The sequence below is a fragment of the Lutra lutra genome, chromosome 8, assembly GCF_902655055.1.
Source record: "Lutra lutra chromosome 8, mLutLut1.2, whole genome shotgun sequence".
In the NCBI taxonomy this organism is placed as follows: domain Eukaryota; kingdom Metazoa; phylum Chordata; class Mammalia; order Carnivora; family Mustelidae; genus Lutra; species Lutra lutra.
This window is the reverse complement of record NC_062285.1, coordinates 50,523,652-50,545,864: the sequence shown is the minus strand read 5'-3', so window position 1 is coordinate 50,545,864 and position 22,213 is coordinate 50,523,652. Positions and strand designations below refer to the sequence as shown.

Here is a 22,213-nt window from a genome sequence, read left to right as displayed (position 1 = left end):
AACCAAGAACAGTATGATAACTTCCTGCCTGAAGAGGTAAATAGCAAAACTGCCCTGGGGAGATACGATAAAAGACCCTACTGAGTTATAAATAAGAGACACGGGTCCAATATCCCTTTTCTTCAAAGAGAGAAAGCAGAATATGGGGGACTAGAGAGTAAAGTACTTATGGAACATGTAAGGCTACAGTTATGTGACAGTCACTAAGTCCTTTAAGGACTTCAAAAGTCAACAGTCACAGGTTTCACTAGTACTAGGCCAATAAAAATAACAATAATAACAACAATTTTACCAATTTTTAGATCAGGGAAGTGTTAAGAAGATCACTCCGCTCTATAAATGCAAAAGGATTTACTGGTGTATAAAGAAGGCCACAGGAGTTGGTTGATGTCTAGAGCAATTTCTTAGGCAAACTAAAGAAAGGAACAAGACTGGGACGCCTGGGTGGCTCAGTTGGTTAAGCAGCTGCCTTCGGCTCAGGTCATGATCCCAGCGCCCTGGGATCGAGTCCCACATCGGGCTCCTTGCTCGGCGGGGAGCCTGCTTCTCCCTCTGCCTCTGCCTACCACTCTGTCTGCCTGTGCTCACGCTCTCGCTCTCTCTCTCTCTCGAACAAGTAAATAAAATCTTTAAAAAAAAAAAAAAAAGAAAGGAACAAGACTAAAATGTTCTGGACATGTACCTTCTTGCTTTGTTCAATATCTGTTATGGCTGTACTTGTCCTGAAATGAGAACTACAGGTGCTTTTAATCAATGGACTAAAATGTTGGGCATCATTATAGTTTCTATTAGCTTCTCTACATTTCTAGCCAAAAAATGCCCATTTTACTTCTGTGAGCAAAACAGAACAAATCAAATTTCCTCCTCTTTTAAGCAAAGACCACCAGTGGGTGGGTGCCTTTCCTTCTGCTGCTTCCATTTTCTTTAGTTTTATCATAGTAATGCCACTATGTAGAAAATATCACAGAATCTTAGGGAGGCATAGGACCTTGAAAGTTCATACTGTATTCTCCCACGCCCTGGCAAAAGTGCTCCCAGCTGAATCCAGAGAAGACATTCTGGCAAAGAGAAAAAAAAATCACAACTTACCTACTGTTCATGGCATTTCAGGATGCCTTCTATTACTAACTTAAATGCTATGTGGGTAAGTCTACCTTGCCCTACTGTGATGACTTTAGAAGTCAATGTCACTGCTTGTTAGGTAGAGAGGACACCTAAGCCAACAATGTAGTATTAAAAGAATATTTCAAAATATAAAATGAAATGTGAGATTGCCAGAGAAATGAAAGAAGAATCTAATTTCATATGAAGGAACTAAAAACCTTTAAGAATCACTATTCCTTAAGCCTCTGCTGCAAAAGAGAGTCCACTATTTATTCTATAATATCCAATTACCTCTTCCTTAGCAGAACCACTCGTTTTAGGTTGGGCACATGGCTGCCTGGAAAAAAGCTACACATATCCCAACCTCCACTGTAGCTAAATACGAGGATATGACTAAGTTCTAGTCCATGAGACATAAGAAGTAGTGTTAGGAATTAAACTATGTCCCCCTTCAAACTTGTATATTGAATCCCTAATCTCCTGTATCTCAGAATGTGACTATATTTGGAGATGGGAGTCTTTTTTTTTTTTTAAGATTTTATTTATTTATTTGAAAGACAGAGATCACAAGTAGGCAGAGAGGCAGGCAGAGGGAGAGGAAAGGAAGCAGGCTCCCTACTGAGCTGAGAGCCTGATGCGGGGCTCGATCCCAGGACCCTGGGATCATGACCTGAGCCGAAGGCAGAAGCTTTAACCCACTGAGCCACGAAGGCATCCCAAGATTGGGATCTTTAAGGAGGTGATTAAGTTAAAATGAGTGGGTGGGGCCCTAATCTAATCTGACTGATATCTTTATAAGAAGAGGAAATCCAGACACACAAAGAGACATGAGAAATACACGGGCAGAGGAAAAACTGTGCGATAACACTGTGAGAAGGAAGCCATTTCTAAGTCCTGGAGAAAGGTTTCTAGAGAAACCAAATCCGCCAACACTTTGATCTTGGACTTCTAGTCTCCAGAACTGAGAAAATAAATTTCTGTTCCTTAAACCATCCAGTCTGTCTTATTTTATTATGGTAGCCCTACGAAATTAATACAAGCAGTAAATACAACCTCTATGAAGTACCCTTAAAGGAAGTGGGTAGCCCTTCTTTACTTACCCTAATTCCTACTGGCTTAAATGTAGAAACAGCCATCTGGGACTGTGAGATGATACTAAGATTGAAAACCACAGATCATGAGGAAACAGACGAAAGAAACCTGGATCCTTGACTAGAGCAGTCCCAGACTAGACTGACTATCTCTAGATTTCCTGAATGTGAGAAAAATATACTTCACTCCTAACTAAGATACTAGGTACATGTGTGTGCATGTGCATATACACAGACACAAAGTAATTCTGATAAAACCAGTAATAATTCCTCGATACCTACAAGCAAAAATCAAGCAGCAACACTCTGGAGCTTATATGTACTTGGGAGAGAAGAAGTTAAAATAAAGAAAAGTTGGTATTTTTTTTAAAAGATTTTATTTTTAACATGGGGCTCGAACTCACAAACCCAAGATTAAGAGTTGCATGCTCTACCAACTGACCCAGCCGGAGACCCCAAAAGTTGGCATTTTATGGAGAATGTAAGAGCATCACCCTTGTGCTCTAGTACCACCTCTGCTGTAAGGAAAAGACTGAACATAATAATAGGGTGAGTTAGGGGTAGCACCCATCAAAATAAAGAACATTCAAGCTCCAGAGTATAGAAGGCAGCAAGCATGTTGTAGTGGATAAATTTTATGAACTCTGTAATTTGATGTGAATTTGGCTAGGAGAGTCTGGTTTCCACAACTTAGCAATCATGTAACTAAGCCTGGGCCTCCTCATTTGTAAGATCAGGCATCAGACACACCTCACAGAGTCGCTGAAAAAACATGTGAGATAACAAGTGCAATGTGCTTGCACACAGTAGATGCTCAGAAAATGTCATTCCACAGTAAGAAGGGAGAGAACAATGACTGAGAGACCCCTTTCCCTTGCTGCTCACTGGTACTGTTTTTCTCTTATGAATGAACACATTTCCATTCAGAATTGGTATCTTTTATATACCCTTTTCCCGATCAGTGTAGAAGCCATGTTATCCTGCATAGGTGAGACTCTTACCTATTTCAATGATAAGCGGATAGTAAAAGACTACAAGAAATAGAAAAGAGAATTTTATTTACCCCTTCCTGTTAGCTTCCACTTTTTCTTAGTACTTTGGTATTTTAAGAATTTTTTTTTTTAAGTCAATTCAGGTAAATGCTTCTTCCAAAAGAAAGAATTCCAGTGTTTGATATAGCTGTAAGCACAGGCCCAAGGCAAGAAAGAGATCAATCACTGAAGAGTGACAAGGTCTTCAGACTCTGTTACCCACGATGGCTGGTCAGATGTGTAAAGAATACCTAATGTTTGATGGTTCAGATCCTAAGGAGCCCTCACTTCTAGAATTACTTCTAGAATTACTCACTCTGTTGTGTGCACAGAGCTGGACACAAAAAGGCATTATCGTTCCTTTTTTATGGAAGAATAAACTGAAGATCAAAGTGATCAGAGGGCAAAACTCATTCACTCTAATTTCAAAGTACATCAAAAATCTGATGATTTCCCACACTTCCACTGCTACCACCCTAGTCCATGCCGCCATCTTTCTTGGTGGAATGATTATAATAAGCTACTAACTAGTTTCCGGCTTCCAATCTCGCTTTCCTCCAGTATTTTCTAAACATAGTAGCCACAGTGACTGTGAAAAAAGATCTTCAGATCATGTTACACATTTGCTCAAAACCATCCAATGGCTCCCATCTCAATCAGAGCAAAAGCCGAAATTCTTAAAATGACCTACAAAACTTAAATAATCTCATACCAGTTTGCCCTCTGACCCCATCTCTTACTATGTTGCCCCCAACCCCCACTATTGCAGGTCCAGTCATACTGGCTCCCCGCTATGCTCTAAGCCCACTTTATAGTGATTACTTTTGCTGTTCCCTCCTTCGCCCAGAGCAATCATTTTCCAGATAACAGCATGCTTACTTCGTCTCTTCAAGTCTTTACTGAAATGCTATCTCAGTAAGCCTTCCTCTGGTCATAATAACTAAAATTATAAAACCCCAAATACGGGCACTTGGGTGGCTCAGTGGGTTAAAGCCTCTGCTTTCGGCTCGGGTCATAATCCCAGGGTCCTGGGATCGAGCCCCACATCGGGCTCTCTGCTCAGCAGGGAGCCTGCTTTCCTTCCTCTCTCTCTGCCTGCCTCTCTGCCTACTTGTGATCTCTGTCAAATAAATTAAAAAAAAATTAAAAAAACAAAAACAAAAACAAACAAACCCAAATACTTCCTATCCTACTCCAAAGGCCTCCCCTAACAAAAAGTTATTTAATTAGATTCCAAACAGACTTTTTGTTAGTTTTTGCTTAACAGATAAATCTGATGGTTTTCTTCCTCTGAGACAGAAAGTGACAGTATAATGAAAAGTTCACATCTCACTCATAGAGATGCAAATACCTCAAAAGGGGAGAACAAATTCATGGACTTCTTGAGGTCTCTTTCAGTCTTTCAAATCTGTAAATAGTCAAGCATGGGAGCACTGGAGAGAGGAGAACATGACACACCATAATTTCTATCTATGATGTAAAATAAAAGAAAAGGAACATAATACTCTTGATTTCACTTACAAAAATCTAGGGGGGGAGGTTTCTTGGTATGAATGACTCATTCTCAATCTCTAAAGCAATAGGTACAGGAGAAAATACACGCCACGATCTCCGATGACAAGGAACTAACACTGAGCTGAGTGAAATTTCCCAGACCTACCCTAATAAATATGAACAGGCTAGGAAAGTGAAAATGGAAAACACAGATGCAACCTCCAGCTTATTTTCTTCCTTTTTAAAAAATGTTTTATTTATTTATTTGACAGGGATCACAAGTAAGCTGAGAGGCAGGCAGAGAGAGAGGAGGAAGCAGGCTCCCTGCTGGGCAGAGAGCCCAATTCGGGGCTCGATCCCAGGACCCCGGGATCATGACCTGAGCTGAAGGCAGAGGCTTTAACCCACTGAGCCACCCAGGTGCCCCTCGAGCTTATTTTCTAACTCCAGACAAATGGAGTTAGAGTGGAAGAGAAACAAGGAAAAGCAAATCAGACACAAGGTGCCAATTTCTGACTCAGATTTAAAGTTACCAAAATAAGCAAGGCACCTCTAGATATAAAGACAAATCTCTTCTGGTCTATAAGGCCAGAGAGTTTGGTTTAGATTTGGCATAAGCTCAACTGACTACAGCAGCAGCCTGATTCACAAACAGGTGATAGGTGTTTCCCACCATATCTTCTTCCAATCAAATCACATTAAGAAGATGATGTATCATTACAGTGTTTATATTAAACTGCAAATTTTGAAAGAGAAGAGAAAAACATCTCATACCATTCTTAAAACGTTTTATTTCACAGCTTTAAATAGAGTTATGGTATTACTGTCGCATATCATTGAGTAAATGAATTCTGCAAGGTTAAATGATGATATGTATATGTTCTATCTGCTCATTGGCCCCCAGGTCAGCCAATCTGATCCAGGACTCCATGGCAACAGGCTCTATCACTAAGAGCTACAAGACAAGATTCCCTCCGCCTTTTCTGTCCTCCTCCTCCTCCTTTTTTTTCTTTCTCTCTCTTTTTTTAATAATGCATTTCCCACAGAAACTGCTGCAAATACTGTCAAAAAATAGTCTCTACATACAAATAAGAAATCCTGCCATTCTGATATACTAAAAATGAATACTGGGGAGAAAGAGGGGACAGCAATGACAAGGAATCTATGCAAATAACAAGGGATCCCAAAAACTCCAGAGATATTACCCTGTTTAATTTCAGTAGAGAAATTCGGGAACCCTTGAATTGTGAAAAACCAACACCAAGATAAATTGAGGATTAGTAATTATGGAGTGCTGCCTTCCGCACTAAAGTTACAGCATTGAAGCTTCCCATGCCACAATATACAGGGAGAGCTAAAAGCTTTAATTTAAGACAGCTAACCTTTTCCCACAATTTTTTTTGAACTGTTAAAATAAGCCTCAAAACTCACAGATCTCAGGTTCCTATTCTCCGTATCTTGCAAACCACAGTTCATACGTCCTTCGAATTCTATGTCTGTCTTCTCTACATTCCCCTCCCCCAGCACCCTCACTATGCTTAGAGAAAAAAACTGCCATGTCCAAATGAGGAAATAATATATTTGCTCTTCACATACCATATGCCCCCATTCCTTCTCCCTCAGCTGTAGACCTTCTTGAAGCAAAGAGGAAACAAGATAATTACAAACTAGACAAGGAGACTAGAATGAAACAACCCATCATTCTCCCCAGTGATACTCATTGACATTCTAAAATCCACCTGACATATTACAAGGTATCCTGCTTTCCTGGCATGCTTTTCGCCAATAACTGATATAATATCTTTGGATGCAACAAGAAACTTTGGTCCCCACCTTGTGGTACACGATGGTAAGTGAATGCTAAGAAGTAGACAGAATCTGAATGGTCAGGGTCAAAATTAGCTTGGAAACTGTACATTTTCATCTGGCTCATTTCTGTTTTAATTGTGCTAAACAGATGTAATATAAAAATTACCATTTTATTCATTTTTAAGAATACAGTTCAGTAGTAGCATTAAGTACATTCACATTTTCCTGCATTGTAGAAGAGAACATCGTTTCAGACATAAAAGCCATGGTAAGAAACTACAATCATTCTTTCTAGGACTATTTACTAAACATGTATTTATTATACAAGTCACTTACTATTAAGAAGTATAGCTTATGAAGAACATTCAGATGTTAAGATCTGACACTAATGCTCACTAAAAATAGCCACCCACATAACTATTTCCAGTATGTTTTTCATATGCTGAATACAGTTTCTTACATGCACATCTCAGGTCCCAAATAAGTCCAAAGTAGATGGAAGTCTACATCTCTTTTGTCAGCACAGAGTTCCAAGGGACCCGTAAGAGCAGACTAACATGAGAAGCAATAGACAGAGTTCCAGAAATTCCTAGAACAGAGAAAATGCTTCCTGTTACACTGTTTCAAATTTTCCAAGAATTAAGGAGATATTAAGGAGAATGAAGGTTGCTAAGGAGACAACCCAGAAAAGAGGTAAAATGTAACTTGTAGTGGGAATCATAAATAATATCAAAACTAAAAAAAAAAAAAAAAAAGTCACAGTGAGGGAGAGGGGGAATCACTCCTAGGCCACTCTCTACAAGAATTTCCTTTATACCTTCAGAGCAGAAAACCCAAACATTTTGCTCTGGTCCTACAGCGCAGCAAACTGCCCCCCCCCCCGCCCCGCCCACCAGCTTTTTTAAGATCCTGGGCCAGTACATATAGAAACACAGCATATTTATTGACCCGAGAAGCACAGGAAGTTGCTTGAAAAGGCTATTTTCTCAGGATAACCACCGTGGGCTCTGGTCAGAGGAGGTCATCTTCCTCAAGTACCAACAACAGCCACAGCAGGTCTCATTTATTATACGCCTTTTGTATTCCAAACACCATACTCAAGAATTTATAGAAGTTAGCACATTTATCTTCACTTTAATATATTCTGAAAATTTGCTTTCAAATACTAACAGGATTAAAAATTTTTTCATTCTTGGGCGCCTGGGTGGCTCAGTGGGTTAAGCCGCTGCCTTCGGCTCAGGTCATGATCTCAGAGTCCTGGGATCGAGTCCCGCATCGGGCTCTCTGCTCAGCAGGGAGCCTGCTTCCTCCTGTCTCTCTGCCTGCCTCTCTGCCTGCTTGTGATCTCTCTCTGTCAAATAAATAAATAAAATCTTTAAAAAAAAAAAAAAAAAAATCTTCAAAAAAAATTTTTTTTTTCATTCTTGTTTTTTTTTTTTTTTTGAAGATTTTATTTACTTGGGGCACCTGGGTGGCTCAGTGGGTTAAAACCTCTGCCTTCAGCTCAGGTCGTGATCCCAGGGTCCTGGGATCGAGCCCCGTATCGGGCTCTCTGCTCAGTGGGGAGCCTGCTTCCTCCTCTCTCTCTCTCTCTCTGCCTGCCTCTCCACCTACTTGTGATCTCTCTCTCTCTCTGTCAAATAAATAAAATCTTTAAAAAAAAAAGATTTTATTTATTTATCTGTCAGAGAGAGAGAGCACAAGGAGGGGGAGCAGTGGGCAGAGGGAGAAGCAGGCTCCCTGCTAAGCACCGGGCCTGATGTGAGGCTCGATCCCAGGACCCTGAGATCATGAACTGGCCAAAGGCAGGTGCTTAACTGAATGAGCCAGCTAGGCATCCCCTTCATCCTTGTTAATAAGACCAGAAAAGGTCCTTGATAGGCTTCTTTATACTTACAGAAAACACATACACACAAAATAAAAGAAAAATGAGCCATAATCCATAACTAAGAGATAACTGCTATTAACAGCACAGTGTTTTCAGATAAATTTTTCTAAATTTTTTCCATATTTCTATGGAATTTGTGTCCACATTGCATGTATTTCCATATCTAATAATTTTTATGTAGTATACATTACACAGAACATCTTTATACCATGTTTTTTCTACTACTAAAATGTGATTAAAAAAAAAAACCTGTGGCCATTTTCTCCATTATTACTTTTACCAGTCACTTTAATAGTTATCTAATATTCTACTACATACATGTACCATAATTTTTTTAAAAGATTTTATTTTTAAGGGGCACCTGAGTGGCTCAGTCATTAAGCATCTGCAGCTCGGGTCATGATCCCATGGTACTGGGATTGAGCCCCACATCAGGCTGTCTGTTCGGCAGGAAGCCTGCTATTCCCTCTCCCCCTGCTTGTGTTCCCTCTCTCACTGTGTCTCTCTCTGTCAAATAAATAAAATCTTAAAAAAAAAAAATTTTTTTTTAAGTAATCTCTACACCCAAAGTGGAGCTTGAACTCACAAATCCAAGATTAAGAGTGGCATGTTCTACTGATTAAGCCAACCAGGAACCCCACATGTACCATAATTTTTAACTATTTCCTTATTATTGTATAGTTAGGAAGCTGTTATTTTTTTTTTGAAGTTTTTTTTTTTTTGAAGATTTTATTTATTTGTTTGACAGACAGAGATTACAAGTAGGCAGAGAGGCAAGGCAGAGAGAGAGGAAGGGAAGCAGGCTCCCCGCCAAGCAGAGAGCCCGATGCGGGGCTTGATCCCAGGACCCTGAGATCATGACCTGAGCTGAAGACAGAGGCTTTAACCCACTGAGCCGCCCAGGTGCCCCCAGGGAAGCTGCTAATTTTTACAACAAAATAATGTTGTGATGAGTATCTTTGAACTTAGATCTTTATTCATATTTCTCACCAACATTTAAGAGTTTTGGAGATAAAAAAATTTCTCCCTTAGTTCACCCCAGTAAATAGAAAAAAGGAGAGCCACACTACCTAATTATGGTATTTTTCAACTGTTCCCCCAGGAACATATAATGTCCACTTAAGCACATCCCATGACAGTGCCTGGACTTTAAGTTAGATATTCACCCAGGCAGTGCACTTTTTACTTTTATTCAACTCATGCCGCGCCGTTTTAGTAACATTAACTCTCCTTTCTTATATATCACTAGAAGAGATATATACTGTACTCCTTTAGACTGACTGACCTAAGAAAATTAATAAGGAGGAGAGGGGGCACCTGAGTAGCTCAGCTGGTTAAGGATCTGACTTGATTTCAGCTCTGATCACAGGGTTGTGAGATGGAGCCCTGTGTCAGCTCTGTGCTGGGTGTGGACTCTGCTTAAGAATCTCTGTCTTGGGCGCCTGGGTGGCTCAGTGGGTTGAGCCGCTGCCTTCGGCTCAGGTCATGATCTCGGAGTCCTGGGATTGAGTCCCACATCGGGCTCTCTGCTCAGCAGGGAGCCTGCTTCCTCCTGTCTCTCTGCCTGCCTCTCTGCCTGCTTGTGATCTCTCTCTGTCAAATAAATAAATAAAATCTTTAAAAAAAAAAAAAAAGAAGCTCTGTCTTGGGGGCGCCTGGATGGCTCAGTGGGTTAAGCCTCTGCCTTCGGCTCAGGTCATGATCTCAGGGTCCTGGGATCGAGCCCCGCATCGGGCTCTCTGCTCGGCGGTGAGCCTGCTTCCTCCTCTCTCTGCCTGCCTCTCTGCCTACTTGTGATCTCTCTCTGTCAAATAAATAAATAAAAATCTTAAAAAAAGAAAAAAGAAAAAAAAAAAGATTCTCTGTCTTAGGGCACGTGGGCGGCTCAATCATTAAGCGTCTGCCTTCAGCTCAGGTCATGATCTCAGGGGGCCGGGACGGAACCCCACATCAGGCTCCCTGTTCAGCGGGAAGCCTGCTTCTCTCTCTCCCACTCCCCCTGCTTGGGTTCCCTCTCTTGCTGTGTCTCTCTCTGTCAAACACATAAATAAAATCTTTGAAAAAAAAATTCTCTTTCTCCCTCGGCCCCTCCCCTCCTCAAAAAAAAAAAAATAGGGGGAAGGAAAGGATGTAAAGTCACACATGGAAATATTCTTTTTGACATTAATGTTACATACCATCTACTAACTCTTGTGAGTATACCTCGATATTAGAGAGCAGTCCAAAGGATGAAGCCTCAAAAAAACACAAAAGAAAAACACTCTAAGTCTTTAATATGAAACTGTAAGAAAATAAAAGGGCATGGAGATATTGAATATTTCAATATTTGTGATTTTACATTTGGTCTATTTAAGATCCTAGATTTTTTTAAAAGTGTTTTTGTTGTTGTTGTTTTTAAGATTTTACTTATTTATTTGACAGAGAGAGAGAGACAGCGAGAGAGGGAACACAAGCAGGGGAAATGGGAGTGGGAGAAGCAGGCTTCCTGCTGAGCAGGGAGCCCGATGTAGGGCTTGATCCCAGAAATCTGCAATCATGACCTGAGCTGAAGGCAAATGCTTAACAACTGAGCCACCAAGGTCTCCTAAGACCCTAGATTTTTTCTGAAGTGAGTTCTATGCCCAACATGGGGCTTAAACTCATAACCCCGAGTTCAACAGTCACATGTATCTACCAACTGAGCCAGTCAGGCACCTAGAGTTTTTTAAGCTTGTGAATTGAAGGAGTCTTTCTATATAATGGTTCATATAAATCCCACACTCTCACAAATATGTAGAGAAAGAATACCACCTCGTCAACTCAGAGAGAAAAGGAGAGGATACAAAGTTTCAGAGGTAGACAATAAAGACAAGTGTCCTAAGATTTTAAAGTATATCAGAACCAATGCTACAAAGTAAAACATAAAACAAACAAACAAACAAAAAAAACAACCATCATCTACAGAAGTCAAAAGATGAATGATGGCCAAGGAAATAAAAAGAGAGCTATTAATCTGACTTAATGTGTTCCCCAATTTGGTCTCAAGTAATAAGCATCAGATTAAAGAAGATACTTCTTTATTTATTTTTATTTTTAAAAGATTTTTATTTATTTATTATTTGACAGAGAGAGAGACAGGGAGAGAGAGAACACAAGCAGGGGGAGTGGGAGGGGGAGAAGCAGGCTCTTCGCTGAGCAGGGAGCCCAATATGGGTCTCAATCCCAGCACCCTAGGATCACGACCTGAGTGGAAAGCAAATGCTTAACTGACCAAGCCACCCAGGTGTCCAGAGAAGATACTTATAAAAGGATCAACTGTGTCAATTTTAACCTTAAATATTTAGATTATGCTTATATTCTTTTAAAAAAATCAATATTCAACATAGCTTTAAAATGACTTCTGGCTTCCTCAAAAACTACTGTTTAATTTTTCTAAGATTTTATTTATTTGACAGAGAGAGAAAGAGAGGACATGCAGAAGGAGCAGCCAAGGGAGAAGCAGGCTCTCTGCTGAGCAGGGAGCTGAATGCAAGACTGGATCCCAGAACCCTGGGATCATGAGCTGAGCCCAAGGCAGACACTTAACTGACTGAGCCACCCAGGCACCCCATCTCTGTTTAGTTTCTAAACATTAACAATAATGGCTAATGCTAAGTAAGCCTTTAAGAGGACCAGGAACTATCTTAAAGGCTTTACATGCATTAATTCTTTTAGTCCTCAAACAACTCTAGGAGGTGGACACCGTTATTACCTTCATTTCATATATTTTACATATGAAGAAATGGAGAGGTTAAGTAATTTGCCCAATGTCAGAGAACCAGCAAATTGGCATAGCTGGGATTTGAGTTCAGGCAGTCTAAATCCAGAGTCCAAGCATTTAGCCACTACACTAAAAAAAAAACCAAAAACAAACAAAAAACTCCTAACAGGCTACAGACAATGAGAGTGGGTAGGCTAGGAGAACACCAGAGAGAAGTAGGTATAGAACTTTAGGCACAGGAGCATGTGGGTGGCTCAGACAGTTAAGTGTCTGCCTTCCGCTCAGGTCAAGATCCCAGGACCTTGGGATCAAGCCCTGGGTCCGGCTCCCTACTCAGCAGGGAGTCTGCTTCTCCCTCTGCCTCTGCCCCTCCCCTAGCTCATTCTCTTTCTCTCTTTCTCAAATAAATAAATAAACAAATAAATATTTTTTTAAAAGGTTTCAGGCACAGAAATAGTCTCAAGCAATTTTGCAAGAAAGTTCTTTCAACATATATCACATTTTAAATTATCCCAAATATGGCGATGGTAGCATAGAAATAGTCTCTAGCAATTTTGCCAGAAAATTCTTTGAACATATACCACATTTTAAATTATCCCAAATAGGGTGATGGTAAACACCTTTTGCAAAAGCAGTTCTTGTCCTTTTCCTCCCCCTTAAAAAAAAAAAATTAAGAAGGATAAGAAACTGAAATCTTACTTCTCCAACACCTTTCAACAGCTTTTCTTGCCTTGACCTTTTCCCAAACCTTGATAGTTAGAAAACAAAGACGAAAAAAGAAGGCACTTTCAATTGAAATAAAAAGACCTCTTAGTAATTTTTCCACTGCTAATGACTGAAACATTTAAGAAAGACTTAGGTCGATCCCACCCACTCCTAAATGGAATGAAAACCAAGTTAAAACCGTCATCTTTTAATTTCACAGCAGTTTTCTTCCCCCTCTATGGCTATTCCTGTCCTCACTGCAGACAGGGAACTGCTCCCAATGACGTCAGAGCAGTCTCCCAGCAACGATTAATAAGGGCTGTCCACCACAGGGGTTTCCTGAAAAGCTAGCAAGAAATTGTCCACATATTTGCTGCAATACTGAGATATAAGGATGTGGTGGAATTTCTCTTAACCCTTATAGCTCCAGTCTCTGGCAAGTTTCAAAATAAGTTATTCTTCTAGAATGCTCTCAGTTTACCCTAGGATTATCTTCCTTTTCCTCCCCCAACTTCTCTCCAAATAAAATTATAATTTTGTTAGTTTGAAATATTTTTGTCTGTAATAATTGATAATATTGATATATTTGAACTACTATAAAAAATAGGACTGGAATCTAAGTCTGGCAGATAATATTCTTTTTACTTCACACATAGAACTTAGAATAAATGAGAGCACAGAACAGAAAAGAATGTCAGGACAGAAAAGCCAGCAAGTTCTTAAAGGTACTTTTCCACATATGCTACCCAAACACATCCACAGACAGGCAAAAACCTTAAATTTTCCTAGGCTCTAGTCTACTGAATTTTTCACACTGACCTCTGCAGGCAGCCCTCCAGAGATCAGTGGTATTAAATGGAGTTGGATAAAAAATAACTGGAAGCCCATATACTTACTTAATCCAGAAAAGGGTAAGTTAGGTTCACACCCAAGAGGGTATCTAACAATTTCTTCCTAAAGCTTTGCTCTAGCTTCATACACTCAAGGAATTTCACCTAACTACCTATTTTTGAGGTCTGAGAAACGGCATACAAACTGCCTGCTCAGGACCAGTGCAAATAAGGTAGAAATAATTCCAAATTCCAAAGCGCAACCTAGAATTACCCGTGGATGCTAGGTTCCAGAAACCTGCTCATGAGCCCTTCTCTTTCTGTATTTAGAAAAAGCAATTAAGTAAAATTCATAAGCAGCAAGACATACAGGGTTAATTCAGGCACTGTGCTTCAGCAGTCCCAACTCTGGCCCCAACCTATTCTAAAAAGAAACAAACAAAATAGCATCGCTATCATTAACAACATCCCACTTTGGCTTCTGTCTGTTCAATGGAACCCAGTTATCATTAAGGCATAGATGGGAGAACGCACCGCTTCAGATGGATTTTCTTCTTCCTTCTCTCTGTCCCCTCCCTCTCGGAAGAAAAAAGACTGCAAACAAAATCACTACGTCACTGGAGGCAAAGGGAATCCCATCCCTGCACTCTTTAGATACCAAGGTCAGCAAACAAAAAAAGAAGCCAATTACAAGAAACAAATAAGTAATCCAAAATAAGAAGCAGTAAATCCACATGAAATTCTTATGATAAAGCTCAATATGTCAAAAAGCGTGTTTCAGTAAAAAGGCTGAACAAATTCTTCCTAAGACGTTCATAATTAAAAAAAAGCTTCCCAGACACAGCAAAGGCGACATATTTCTTATCATCACAGTTAAAGACTAGGGGGCAGTTACATAAAGACACAGGACACAGAGACATATTCACCAGCCGGGTGTGGATAGCTGTGGAATGACACAGTGAAGGATATTTATAGGGGATTCCCTGCTTCCTGCAATGTGCGTCAACAGCATCACCAAAGGAACAGAAATCACCACTATTCTCATAAGCTAAATCTGAATGAAGCATCACTTGAAATAGCTATGGAAGAGGTAGAATCTGAATACAATAAAAGTTCTAGCAAACCTAATTTTTAAAACATTTTAAAGGTAAAAATCAGCAAATGAAAATGCCCACAAAACAACATTTGATAACTGTAATTTTCCTATTGTGTATTATACAGTTAAATTGGCCAAGATAAAAAAGGGATTTATTTTTCTAGCTTCTTCCTTACCCAGTCTATGGAGTTCAAGGACTATTTATATAAAGAAAGAAAATTATCCAAAACTCACCCCAGATGGATCTGCACTTAAACCAACAGCAAGCTCACATTTTTAATGGAGACCTCATTGTAAGAATCTGTTCTGCTGGAATTTTGCAGGAAGAAATTCCTTCTGGGAAACCTGTGCCTCTCCCCCCACCCACGGTCCCCTACCGCCCCCTTCACCCTTGAATGAAATGCTACTGATACTTGCTGCTGCGTCTCCAGCAGGCTAATTGCTCTGACAAGCAGCTCTGAAGCAGACCACGGCCCAGCTGTTCAGAGAGATGTCACCTAGAGCTCTGCCAACAGTCTCTCTCTCTCTCTCTCTCTCTCACACACACACACACACACACACACAGGCTGCAAAAGCACCCCCTCCCAACTCCTCTTTGCGTTCTCATTCAAGCACTTCAGTGACATGCCTGCCCCCACACTGCTCTGAGGATAGCTTTTAAAGATACAGCAGCAGTTCCTTTCTGCTGCATACACAGAGATGCCAAAATAAGGGCTTATTAAATAAGAGAATAATGAGTTGCAGATATGTATGGAGTTAAAAGTTCACTTTTAAATCTACTTTGCCTTTTTCCCACCTGTAAAATAACCGAGGACAGAAGAAAGATCTTTGCTTAAATGCTACTAGGCTAGACTTCAGAAATTAGGACCAAACCTAGAAACAGAATTTTCTTTCCAGTGAGCTATATTTAGTGCAATCATTTTTCACTTAGGGGAAGAAGGTGGGCAACCCAGAATACTAGTAGCTGTCTGTTCCTCCTTCCATGTGTGTCCCAAAAGGATGGGGAAGAGACTGGCTATAAAATGGGGGAACTGGGAAACTATGAAGGCTTCTTACTGATAAAATTGATGAAAAAGGACAAGAATAGAGTGTAAGTATGTGGATGAGGATAAATAGATTTTTAAAAAAGAAAGGGTACAAAAGACAACAGGAGGAAGAGTAATAGTTCTTTTTTTTTTTTTTTCTTAAAGATTTTATGTATTTATTTGACAGGCAGAGATCACAAGTAGGCAGAGAGACAGGCAGAAAGAGGAAGGGAAGCAGGCTCATCGCTGAGCAGAGAGCCCAATGCAGAGCTGGATCCCAGGACCCTGGGACCATGACCTGAGCTGAAGGCAGAGGTTTTAACCCACTGAGCCACCCAGTTCTTAAAAGTATGCAGGGCTCTGGGGCACCTGGATGGCTCAGTCAGTTAGGCATGACTCTTGTCTTCGGCTCAGGTCATGAATTCAGGGTCCTGGGGTGAAGCCACTCTCCAGCTCAGGTTCTGCACTCAATGGGGAGTCTGCTTGTCCCTCTTCCTCTGTTCCTCCCACCACCAGCACTCTCTCTCTCCTTCTCTAAAATAAATAAATAAAAATCTTTAAAAAGAAAAAATTTGCATGACTTGGAGACAGAAGACATAAAAGTGACCTCAGGTCCTGATTTTTAAGAGCCCAAGGAAAGGTAGTAATAATTTCCATTGCCATAGGAACTAATGGACATTATAAGTGGCACAAGTTCTTCAGGAGCACAAAACAATACATGGGTAGGGGTCCAGGAATCCTGAGGAAAACAATAAAACCTGTCACAAAGACAACTAGTCATTCATTCAAAAACATATTCATTGTGTGCTTGTCTTCTTACTATGGGCCAAACACTATGATAAGCTCTAGGAGTATGAGAGAGATTCATTAAGGATCATACAGAAGGAAAAAAGAAAGGGTTTGGCTTTTACTTTGAATGAGATGAGAGGTGACTAGAGGGGTAAAAAGCTGATCCTAAAGGGACAAAGAGACGACTGACAACTGACAGGAATCTGGCTTTTACATTTAGAGAGGCAATCTCGCTTGAGATGAGAGTCTAGTGGGAATTCTTAAGCAGAGGAATGGCATGTTTCTGACCTTTATTTCTTTTTTGCTTCCAAATTTTTGAGAAATTTCTAACATACAGAGATTTTGCAAGAACAGTACAACAGCCACCTAGATTCATATTCAGATTTAGTACGTATGTGTGCATGCATCCATGTGTGTAAATTCTTTTCAGGGCTATTTGAGATGTTCTCATAATGACCCTTCACATATAATAATTCAGCATGTATCTCCTTTTATCGCTTAATAAAGCCACTCTGAACTATGAAATAACCACCTGTCAAGTCCTAAATGGGTTACTGGATGGTGTACCTGCCAAAAAATCTAAATAGCACTGCAAATGCTTAGAAAACTCAAATGACTTTGGAATCACCATCCACTAAAGGCTGGACAGAACTTGCAAGCTGAACCTAACCAGGTCAAATGCCTGCTAAAATAAGAGTCAATGTTCACCATGACATTTAAATCAGACCCAGACCGTTTAACATAATATTCATATTTTCTAGAATACAATCTAAAAATTTCTTGGCATACCAAAAAAAAAAACAAAACAAAACAAAAAAAAAAACCAAGATAATTTCAATTTGCACAGGAAAAGAAATGACCAGATACAACATTGAGATAACACAGATATAGGAAATCTGATAGCTATTAAAACAGCTATGATTAAAATGCTCCAACAGCACAGTATAATGTGTAGATTTGTCTAATCACTATGTTGTACACCTGAAACTAATATAACACTGTGTGTCAACTATACTTCAATTTAAAAAGGTACTCAAAAAGACTTCTGTGGCGGTAGAAAGATAATCCGTCACTTGGAATTACGTTTAAGCATGATAAATGCCTAGACTGACCTAATATCCATATCCATGATCAAAACAATAACCTTCCTGGGCACCTGGGTGGCTCAGTCATTAAGCATCTGCCTTTGGCTCAGGTCTTGATCCTAGGACCCTGGGATCAAGCCCTGCATTGGGCTCCCTGCTCAGCAGGAAGCCTGCTTCTCCCTCTCCTCACTCCCAATTGTACTTCACCTCTCACTGTCTCTCTCTGTCAAACAAATAAATAAAATCTTAAAAAAAAATAATAACATTTCTTTTATTTAGGGAAATATTCCTGAAACCAATAGGAAAATAGAATATTTTAAGAAAAAATAGAGGATATAAAGAAGAACCAAAAGGAAATTTTAGAACTGAAAAATATTAACAACCAAAATATACATACTCAGTTCATGAGTTCAACAGCGGAACAGAAACGACAGAAGAATCCAGTTAATTTTCAGACAGATCAAATTCAAACTGAAGACAGATAAATTTGAAGACAGGTCAAATCTTTTTTTTTTTTTAAGATTTTATTTATTTATTTAACAGAGATCCCAAGTAGGCAGAGAGGCAGGCAGAGAGAGAGAGGGGAAGTAGGCTCCCCACTGAGCAGAGAGCCCAACGCAGGCCTTGATCCCAGGACCCTGAGACCATGACCTGCACCTAAGGCAGAGGCTTAACCCACTGAGCCACCCAGGTGCCCTGAAGACAGGTCAAATCTTTTTTTTTTTTTAATTTTTTTTAAAGATTTTATTTATTTATTTGACAGAGATCACAAGCAGGCAGAGAGGCAGGCACAGAGAGAGGAGAAAGCAGGCTCCCCGCTGAGCAGAGAGTCCGATGCAGGGCTCGATCCCAGGACTCTGAGATCACAACCCCGAGGCGAAGGCAGAGGCCTTAACCCACTAAGCCACCCAGGCGCCCCGACAGGTCAAATCTTAATAGCAATATCAAACAGAAATCAATATCAAATCTGAACAACAGAGAGAATAAAGACTTGAGGAAAAAAGAACAGATTATCAATGATCTGTAGGGCAATACCAAAATGTCTAATATTTGGGCCATCGGTGTCCCAAAAGGAGAGAAGAAAGAGTTTGGTGTAATACTTGAAGAAATAATGGTTAAAAAGTCACAAATTTGACAAAAGACATAAATATATAGAGTCAAGAAGCTCAGCAATCCCCAAATAGGATAAATAAAACGAAAGTCTACTCCTGGATTCACAATAATCTCAAGCTAAAAACTAAAGACAAAGTAAAAAAGTAAATCTTGAAAGCAACCAGAGAAAAATGACGTTATTACCTATTAAGGAAAAAATGATCTGAATGCCTCTATATTTCTCATCAGAAAGGGGCAAGAAGGAAATAAAACAGCATTTTAAAGTGCTGAAAGGAAATACAGGTTTCTATATCCAAGGGAAATATCCTTGAGGATGAAGATGATATAAACATTCTCAGATAAAGGAAAGCCAAGAGAATTCACTGCTAGCAGACCTATTCTAAAAGAATGGCCAAAAAAGGTCTTGAGAAAGATGGGAAATAATACAACTGATCTTGGAACACCAGGAACAAAGAAAGAAAAATATAAATGCTAAATATCTGGTTACATATAATAGGTTATTCTCCTCCTCTTGAGTTCTTTGAAATGTTTGATGTTTGCAAACAAACACTGCAAGATGATCAAATGGAATTTTCACTGTGTGTCAATAAAGGTAATAGATAAGACAACTACAATATTAAGGGGGAATAGGACAGGAACCTATATGGTGGTAAAGTTTCAACATTCTACCTAAAATGGCAAAGTATTAATTCTAAGTAGACCACTAAAAGTTAGGTGTGTATATTGAAAAAAAAACAAGAAATCCCTAGAGCAGCCAATAAAATCTACATAAAAATGTATAGTCAAAACCTAATAGATAAAATTAAATAATTAAAATAGAGTATCACAAAATGTTCAAATAACTCAAAAGGCAGGAAAAGGATATTGTTAGAGAATTAAAAATAGGAAGAACAAAGGAAAAAACAATAAGATGGTAGACTTAACACTGAACATATCAATAATAACATATAATGTAAATGGTCTAACAATGCCAATTAAAAGACAGGTTGTTCAAGAGCGCCTGGGTGGCTCAGTTGGTCAGGCATCTGCCTTTGGCTCAGGTCATGAAATGAGGGTCCTGGGATCAAGCCCAGCTCTGGCTCCCTGCTCATCAGGGACCCTGTCTCTCCCTTTCCCCTCTGCCCCTCCTGCCCCCAAGCTCATGCACATGCAATCTCTTCCTCTCTCTCAAATAAACAAAATCTTACCAAAAAAAGTTGCTCAACTATATTAGAAATTTCAAATATAATGATTTATACTTAGGAAGGTTGAAGGCAAACAGAATAAACTACTTTATATGGTACTTTAATAGTGGATACATGACTTTACACATTAGTCAAAACCCACAGAGGGGTGCCTGGGTGGCTCAGTCAGGTAGGCATTTGCCTAAGTTCTGGTCATGATCCCAGGGTCCTGGGAAGTAGCCCCATAGTAGGGTCCCTACTCAGCAGGGAGTCTCCTTCTGCCTCTCCCTCTGCCCCTCCCCCACTTGTGTTTTCTCTCTCCCTCACTCTCTTTCAAATAAATAAAATCTTAAAAAAAAAAAAAACACGGGGCGCCTGGGTGGCTCAGTGGGTTAAGCCGCTGCCTTCGGCTCGGGTCATGATCTCAAGGTCCTGGGATCGAGCCCCACGTTGGGCTCTCTGCTCGGTGGGGAGCCTGCTTCCTCCTCTCTCTGCCTGCCTCTCTGTCTACTTGTGATCTCTGTCTGTCAAATAAATAAATAAAAACTTAAAAAAAAACAACACACCACAGAGCTATATAATACAAAGAGTGAAATCGATTATAAATAATAGATTTTACTTAATAATAATGTATCAATAATGGTTCATCAATTTTTTAAAAGATTTATTCCTTTGAAAGAGAAAGAGATAGTGACAGAGATAGTGAGAGAGGAGAGGAAGAAACAGGCTCCCCACTAAGCAGGGAGCGCAAAGTGAGACTCGATCCCAGGACCATCAGGACCCAAACCAAAGGTAGATGCTTGACCAGTGAACTATCCAGGTGTCCCCTGGTTCGTCAATTTTAACACATGTACCACAGTAACACAAAACACTAGGAGAAACTGTGTGTGTTTGGGGGGAGGATGGTATATGGGAACTCTGCATTTTCTGCTCAACTTTTCTATAAACCTAAAACTGCTCTAAAAAATAAAGTTTATTAATATAATTCTTAAAGATTTTATTTATTTATTTGAGAGAGAGACAGAGCATGAATGAGGGAGGGAGAGGGAGAGAATCTAAAGCAGACTCCATACTGAGCATGGAGCCCCATGCAGGGGCTTGATCTCACAACCCTGAGTTCATGACCTGATCTGAAACCAAGAGTCACTTAATCAACTGAGCCACCCAGGTGCCCTTACTAATTTACATTTTAAAAGGTCAAAAATGATACACTGTACAAATAGTCACCAAAAAAAGCCAGAATGGCTATATTAATATTAGACAAAGTAGATGTCAGGGAAAAGAAATTACCAGGAATAAAGAACAATGTGAGATGATGATAAAAGGGGCAACTCACCAAGATGACAGTTCTAAACATCTATACCCCTAACAACAGAGCTTCAAAATTCACAAAGCAAAATCTAAGAACTGAAAGTAAAAATAGACAAATAGCTGGATATTTCAAGATCCCTTCCCATCTGGGAACAAACCTATTTTTTTTTTTAAGATTTTATTTATTTATTTGACAAAGAGAGAGAGAGAGAGCACAAGTAGGCAGAGGGGCAGGCAGAGGGAGAGGGAGAAGCAGGCTCTCCACTGAGCAGGGAGCCTGACGTGGGGCTCGGTCCCAGGACCTGAGCCAAAGGCAGTCGCTTAACTGACTGAGCCACCCAGGTGCCCCGAAACAAACCTATTATACCAAAAATTAGCAAGGATGTAGAAGAACTGAACAATATCCTCAAAAAACAGGATCTAATTGATATACAACACTCAAACTAAAAATAGAATACTCATTCAAGTGCTCATGGGACATTCAAAAAGATAGACCGTCTATCCTGAGTCATAAACAACCTTAACATATTTATAAGAACTGAAATCATACAAAGTATACTCTCTCACCATAATGGAATGAAAGAAATCAATAACACATATAGGAAAACCTCCAAACACTTGGAAATTAAACAATACACTTCCAAATAATCCATTGGTCAAAGAGGTAATCTGAAGAAAAATTGGAAAATATTCTAAACTAAACAAAAATGTAAATATATCAAAATCTGTGGGATGCAAACTAAAGAAATACTTACGGGGAAATAGATACAAAATGCTAAATGCTTACATTAGAAAAGTAGTATCATGTACTAAATATCTGTGTCTCTCCACAATTCATATATTGAAGTTCTAACCCAGTGTGGCTGTATTTGGAATGGGGTCCTTCAGGAAGAAATTAAGGTTAAATGAGGTCACACAGATGGGGCACTGATATGATAGG

General features: G+C 39.7%; 1 protein-coding gene across 6 annotated transcripts in view; it reads right to left on the bottom strand.

Annotated features, from left to right (window-relative positions):
* Positions 1 to 22,213, bottom strand: part of R3HDM2 (R3H domain containing 2) — a 162,591-nt gene that overhangs the window by 50,209 nt on the left and 90,169 nt on the right. Inside the window, exon 1 of one of the 6 annotated variants that reach the window (XM_047742740.1) lies at positions 6,990 to 7,112. The exons of the other annotated variants lie outside the window; for them this stretch is intronic. The gene's annotated coding sequence lies outside the window, so the exon portion shown is untranslated. Of the gene's footprint in view, positions 1 to 6,989; positions 7,113 to 22,213 lie in introns of those variants that run through there. 6 annotated transcript variants of the gene reach the window in all.